Genomic DNA, 7,131 nt, shown 5'->3' with positions numbered 1-7,131 from the left:
ATTAGTGAATGAAAGGAAGTAGTGGGTGGATGTTTAGGATATGTTGAGCACATAAAGGAATCTCAAGTTGAAGAGCCCTCTTCCACGGAGTCTGGAAGGGATGTTAAAGAGGAGAGTGATGTTGCGGAAGTGGACAGAGAGTTGAAGGAAATTGATCAAGAAGTGGATTCCATCATTAGTGATTTTTTGCCCATATTGATCAATCCCCTTAACGATCTTGTTGAGTTTTCTCTCAGTGGGCTAGAAAGTAATGTTGAGGAGGATGTGCAACCTCTAAGGCCTACTGTGAGAGAAGAATTGGAAGAAGTGTTCCAAGCAACAAGCTCCCTTGTATATGATGATTCCGCATCAACATATGACCCTTTCGAGCTTGAAGAGTTCTTCCCCAATATGCTTGGACTTGATGATGAAGTAGATTTCACTAGACCTCCTATCTATGACGAGAGTGATGGGGAAGAGATAGAAGAAATTGGTGAAGAAGAATGTGAACTTGAGAAAGCTTGGCAAGAGGAGTGATGTGCGCTCGTGGACTATGTCGATAAAGATTTTCTCAGTAAAGTTACATTGCAAGTATAGCTCTACCAACAACAAGCCTCGATTATCAAATTTAGAAGGGATTTGGTTGTCACAAGTTCAACCCCAATAAAAACAACCGAAGTATTCAAACCTCGGGTCGTCTCACAAGGAATGGGCAAACATGTGCTTCAATATTGGTTAGAATTTCGGAGTTGCAAGTCATGAGCAAGAAAATAAATGGGAATCTTAACAAGCAAGCATTCTTACAATGCAAGAAACTAATTCAAATAACTAAGCAAGACATGAGCAATTCCAAATCAACAGAGTGATGCCAGGGCATTTTGGCCAATTTCATTGACCTTTTCTTTACTGTTTTTAAGGTAGTTTCATGCATTTTCTTGGAAAATAAGCTAGTTTTGGATAGATATTCACTTACATCTTGATTCAAGCATACATTGTGCACTTTACATGATTTCATGAGAATTTTGCATGAATTATATGATAAATTGGATGATGCATGATCCCATGATTAAGAGCAAGACTTTGATGCACTTTGTTTGATTGATTTTAGGCCAAAAGAAGAAGAGAAGAAGCCACGTTAGTGGCTACGTTAGTCACACTAACGTGGGCACTAACGTGGAAGGAAGGAAAGCCCTAACGTTAGTGAGAAAAGTTAGTGGCATTAACTTTGAAGAAAGGAAATGGAGCCAATGTTAGTGACACTTAACATTATCACTAACGTTGGACCAAGCTCATAAGTGGTCACGTTAGTTGCCACGTTAACTTAGTTAACGTGCCCTCTAACGTTAAGAAGTAAAGGGGAAGCCAACGTTAGTGACATTCAACTTTATCACTAACGTTGGCCAAGTCACAATAAGCCACGTTAACTCCCACGTTAACCTAGTTAACGTGGAAGCTAACGTGAAGAAACAAGGTGGTCGACAACGTTAGTGACACCAAACATTGTCACTAACGTTGGAAGGAACCCACACAAGCACCAATAAGCCACGTTAACTCCCACGTTAACCTAGTTAACGTGGAAGCTAACGTGAAGAAGGGAGGTGATCGCCAACGTTAGTGACACCCAACATTGTCACTAACGTTGGAATATGCCCACACAAGCCACTATGAGCCACGTATAACGTGGGCAAAAGTCCCACCTGGCAGCCTAACCATGCCTTCTTCAAACACACATAACTTGAGCCACAAAGCTCCAAATGAGGTGATTTCAGTGGCATTGGAAAGTAGGATTCAAGAGCTTTCCAAGCATATATGGCACTATATGGTTGACACTAAATTTGAGGGAGAAAACCTGCCCCGAAAGTGCAAAGATGAATATGGTATCAACCTGTAGTAAGGCCAGCTGACCTCTTCACCTTCCAAGAAGTGTAACTCGAGTTGTAGAGCTCCAAATGATGCGTTTCCAAAGGCATTGGAAAGTAGACATCCAGGGATTTCTAACAATATATAATTGTGTGGGGTGGACACTAAGTTTGAGCTTCAGAAACTGGTAATAATGAAGCCATGATCGCTAGCGTTATTGGCACTCAAGTTTTCCATTAACGCTAGCAACTATGCCAGTGACCATGTCCACTTCAAAGGAGCATAACTTGAGCTACAGAGGTCCAATTGAGGTGATTCTAGTTGCGTTAGAAAGCTGACATTCAGATATTTCTAACGATATATAATACTTTATAGTGGGCATGAAATTGGAGCACAAACAAGAGGTATCTTTTAAGCCCCAAAAACACCAATTGGGCAGCAAGTGCAACGTTAGCCACAATAACTTTAGCACTAACGCCACACTTATAGCGTTAGTGTGGCTAACTTTAGCACTAACTTTAGCACTTGGACCATAACTTGACTCACTTCTCTCTCAAGTCCACTTCAAAGCTAAAGCAAGGAAGCCCACAATTGTCAACCAATCAAGACCACAAGAAGCATCTAGAATAGGAATTTTCATTTAATTGTAATTTGCTTTTAATTTCATTTTGTAATTTAGGAGAGTCTATATAAAGGCCTTAGTCTTTACATTGAAAGGACATCTTGGGGGGGATCTGGACAATTCTGGAATAGGGGATTGAAGAGGGGTCTTTGGACTCCCTTCCCTCACACACTTTTCTTTCTCTTTCTTTTAGTTGTAATTTTTATTTTATGAATGTTGAATTTTCAATTTCAGTTTGAATCTTCATCTTTACTTTTCTGCACTTTCTCTCTATTCTATTTTTGTAGAGCAATGATCAACTAACTCTTTACATTGGGTTAGAGAGCTCTATTGTGATTCAATGGATCAATTGTAGTTCTTATTCTTCTTCTTCTTTCTTTTCTCTTGATTTTACTTGAAAGCTTTCGATCTTCATCCAATTGGGTAGTATCTTGGAAAAGAGGCTATTCAAACTTGGATCTCTTCTGAACCTTGAAAGAGGAATGAAGAGATCATGCTAGAAATACTTTCTCATGCTAGACCAAATTGGGTTTGGATGGATATGTGACTATAATCCTCTCAACACTTGATTTGGGAAATGCATGTGGTATAATCAGTGACCATACTTCATCTCTTCTCATGAGCAATTGACCAAGGAATTGGCTATTGATCAAGATTTGAGAGATTGAATTACAAGGAATTGTAATTCGATCAATTAAAATTGCCAAGGAGATCAATGAGTGCATTGATTGAGGAAGAGATGAGAATGAACATGATCCGGAGGATTGCAATATCTCTTGATCCCAATGTTCATTTTATTTCTTACATTTACTTTTCTTGCCATTTTTATTTCTGCACTTTATTGCTTTCTTTACTTTTCTGTAAATTTACAATTCCTGCTGCTCATCATCCAAATGTGAATCGTCTAACTAGGATAATCAATTAACCATTGATTGCTTAATCCATTAATCTCTGTGGGATTCGACCCCACTCTATTGTGGGTTTTACTTGACGACAAATTCGGTACACTTGCCGAAGGGAATTTATTGTGAGACAAGTTTTCCGTGCATCACAGAGTAACATCCAATATGATTCTATTCTAAACTAAACAAATAACTATAAATAAGTCAAGTAATTAAGAATTTGGGTTTTCAAATAGGAATGATAAAAGCAAATCTTGGCTAGGCATGGGAATTGGGGTCACCATCCTTGTCTAATAACCATATCCTGATAATTATGAGGAACCAAACTCATTAAGTCTACTTCTATACTTGAAGTACGTCAAATGGTTTGGTCAACATTAACCCATAAGTTCTAACCTCACTACTAATTGACTTAATATAAGGTTAGCATCAATGGCTATCAAATTGACCACTAAGGGCTCCCAAATCATCAAATCCATTAGACCCAATGACTCAAGTTTACCCAATTCCCTTAGCCTAACCCAAGAGTAAAGAGAACTACTCCATAATCAAAGTAAATAATTCATCGAACACATGGTAAGCATTAATAAAAGACATGTTCAAATTGCAATTAAATTGAAATTAACAAGTACCCACTATCAATTATCAACATACAATCATTCAAGCAACACAATTAATCATAGTAATCATCAATGTAACATCAACAAGTCAAGATTCACAACATTCATGAAATGGGTATAAAATGACAATTGACAAGAATTCATGAAACTAACACAAGATCTAAGCAAAATTATACTAAGGAATTCAAATTAAACTATCAAAACTAGTAATTAACAAGATCCAATTCAGAATTCAACAAGGGAAGATCAAATTAAAACTAGATCTAGAGAGGAACAAGGGTTTCTCTCTCTAGAAGAACAAAGAACCAAAAACTAGCTAAAATTATGTCTTAGTGTAAAATGATTGATTCCCCCTTTCCCCTAGCATCCTTGGGTCATTTCCATGCAAAAACAGCTTGAATTTGGGCCTGATGAGCCTCAGAAATTGCCTGGCACGATTTTCTTTAACGAGGTCACGTGCAGCTTCCCGCGCGTGCATGCCATGCGTGCATGCGCGCCGATTGCTTTTGTGATCCACGCGTGCGCGCCAAGTGTGCGTGCACGTCGATAGGAATCCTCTGATCCGCACAGATGCGTCCATCCTTGCACGCCGCTTCCAGCCATCCTCATCCATGCATGCGCATGGAGTGCGCGTGTGCGCCAATGCTGTTTTTCCCAAAATCCAAATCTTCATGTTCCTCCCTTTTGTGCATGCTTTCTTTCTCTCTTCTAGGCCATTCCTACCCTATAATTCTTGAATTCACTCAATAAATACATCATGACATCGAATGGCAATAGAAGAGGATTAAAATATGGCAATTTTGAGGCAAAATAAGCATATTTTTTATCATGAAGCAATATTAGGAAGTGAACACAAAACCATGCATTTCTTGTGAATAAGTGCGAGAAATATTGACAAGACCCCCAAATTCTACACAATATAAACCAAAAAACTGGGGTTTATCAAGGAGGAACTTGAAAAACTTTGCCAAGTGATGGTAGCCTCTAGAAGAGGATGGACGGGAGTGGAGTGTGCTTTATCAAGATCGTTGGAAGCTTCTCCACCTAGGTTGTCATCCAATCCTTCATCTGAGTGGGTAAAACTTCTAACTCTCAGCTTTATTAATCCACTTGAATTTAGTCTGCTTGAGACGGTTGGCCAACTTAGGGCGATTTATGGAATTAAGTGAAAGAGGAGGATGTTTAGTGGTTGGCGTTGTAAATCTAGGCTCATTATGGTTGGAAGCTCAAAATTGCAGAGTATGGATTGGTGTAATGCTCAATTAAATGGGTCTAGGAGGGTAGTTTGGTGCTTTCATGAGAATTCGGCTTTCTTGTCACCCGGACGGAATCAAGGCGATCAACTAAAAGATGGGTGCGAAGATTAAGATATGGAACCCTAGATCATAACATGGAAATCAATTTTAGGAGCTCATATCTTGGAAAGAACCTCACCCAAGCTTGGTGAAGATGGTTGGAACTTCTAATGACCGATTGAAAGACAAGCACCCTTGGAGGTTCAAAGATGGATACAAACATAAACCACCTTGGCAAGGAGCCTCCCAAATGTCCAACATAAGGGAACCCTTGGTTTTGACTTCCTCCATGTTGATTGTAGTTGGGTCTTTATGGGTATGGATTGGCTACCGCTAATGTAGTGTCCTCTTAGAGTTAAGGGCACTCATCAGTGTAATGGTTGTTACAAGCACAAATACTACATGATCTTGGTGGTCCTTTAATTCTTGGAGGTTGAGGTGGAGGAGATATCAAGGCTTGGGAAATTTGTTGCCCTTGGGTGATTTGTCTCAACAAAAATGTCATCTCACCGAGGGTCTTGGTCAAAATGGCATCTCTGGAAGGAGAAACTTCACTTAAAGCTTTTGGTTGTGGGTTTCTTGCCCTTGAGTGTTGCGTGGAGTCCGCCAAGTCCGCTATAATCTCCCAAGCTTCCTCGGCGGTCTTGTTTTTGGTGAGGGATCCTCCACTAGAGGCATTTAGAAAAAGCTTATCTTGGGGATTCATCCCTTGACAAAAATAGCTAATAAGTACCAACTCGTCAATACGGTGGTGAGGGCAAGCTTCCAACAACTTCTTGAATCTCTCCAGTACTCATAAAGAGTCTCCCCATCTCGTTGCATAATGCAAGAGATTTTCTTTTGCAGCTTGTCCATCTTTTGTGGTGGATAGAACTTTTCCAGAAATTCCTTACGCAATAATTCCCAATTGGAAATCACATCTCCTGGTTGAGTATAAAACCATTCTTTCGCTTTTCCCTCCAAAGAGAAAGGGAAAGTGAACACCAAAACTACTACTTCATCTCCACCATGTCTTCTCGTAGTGGAGCATGCAACTTGAAAATCCTTAAGATGATTAAGAGGGTCTTCTCCGGGTAGTCAATTGTACTTGGGGAGTAAGTTGATTGTGCCGGTCTTAAGCTCAAAATTTGGATCCAAAGCCGGATACCGGATTTGTATCGGTTGCAAGTTAATATCAGGAGCTCCAGCTTCCCTTAAGGTGATTCTACGAGGTGGATCCGCCATGGTGTTGTCACCTGAGTCACTCAAAGAGATTTTAGCACTCCCTACAGATGAATATAAGGTTTCCTCATTAATAGAATAATGATGGTCACGGATTGATGGTGATAGTGAATTGGAGTGCTCTTCAAGCAAGACCGATTCACTATTCACAAATGCTAACCGGTGCCGAGCTTGCCTAATATGAGTTAAAGTTCTTTCTATATCCAGATCAAAAGGGGCCAGGCTCGGGTTTGGAATCGACCGTGTCATTCAACTGAGGAAGCAATAGAAGCATGCAATTATGAAAAGCAAAACAAGAATGGGCAAATAAACATAAACAAACCAAATAATTAACAACTACTAAGACTAGCTAGATAGAAACAATATCTACAAATTAATGCCAAGTAGCAAACAAAAACCAAATATTCACAGTATTCACATATTCACAACAACCAAAATTATAGCACTCGTTGCAGTTAAAGTCATTCCTCGGCAACAGCGCCAAATTTGATAGAACGGGTGTGATTCACCGTTGATCTAGGTTTTCACAAATTAGAATCCTATCGTTGAAAGTATAGTCTAGACCAACGATTAATCCCCAAGTCAAATGTTTGATCCAAAGGATATGTCACAATTCAAAAAACCAATTCAAT

The 7,131-nt window shown here is 39.5% G+C and overlaps 1 non-coding gene across 1 annotated transcript; it reads left to right on the top strand.

The window, feature by feature from the left end:
- The first annotated feature begins 6,021 nt into the window (after positions 1–6,021).
- LOC112788130 (small nucleolar RNA R71) lies at positions 6,022–6,127 on the top strand. The gene has a single exon (XR_003195509.1). It is a non-coding gene; the product is annotated as a small nucleolar RNA R71 (small nucleolar RNA).
- Positions 6,128–7,131: the final 1,004 nt, after the last annotated feature.

Source organism: Arachis hypogaea, chromosome 20 (genome assembly GCF_003086295.3).
Source record: "Arachis hypogaea cultivar Tifrunner chromosome 20, arahy.Tifrunner.gnm2.J5K5, whole genome shotgun sequence".
NCBI lineage: Eukaryota > Viridiplantae > Streptophyta > Magnoliopsida > Fabales > Fabaceae > Arachis > Arachis hypogaea.
This window is presented reverse-complemented; position numbering and strand designations above follow the sequence as displayed.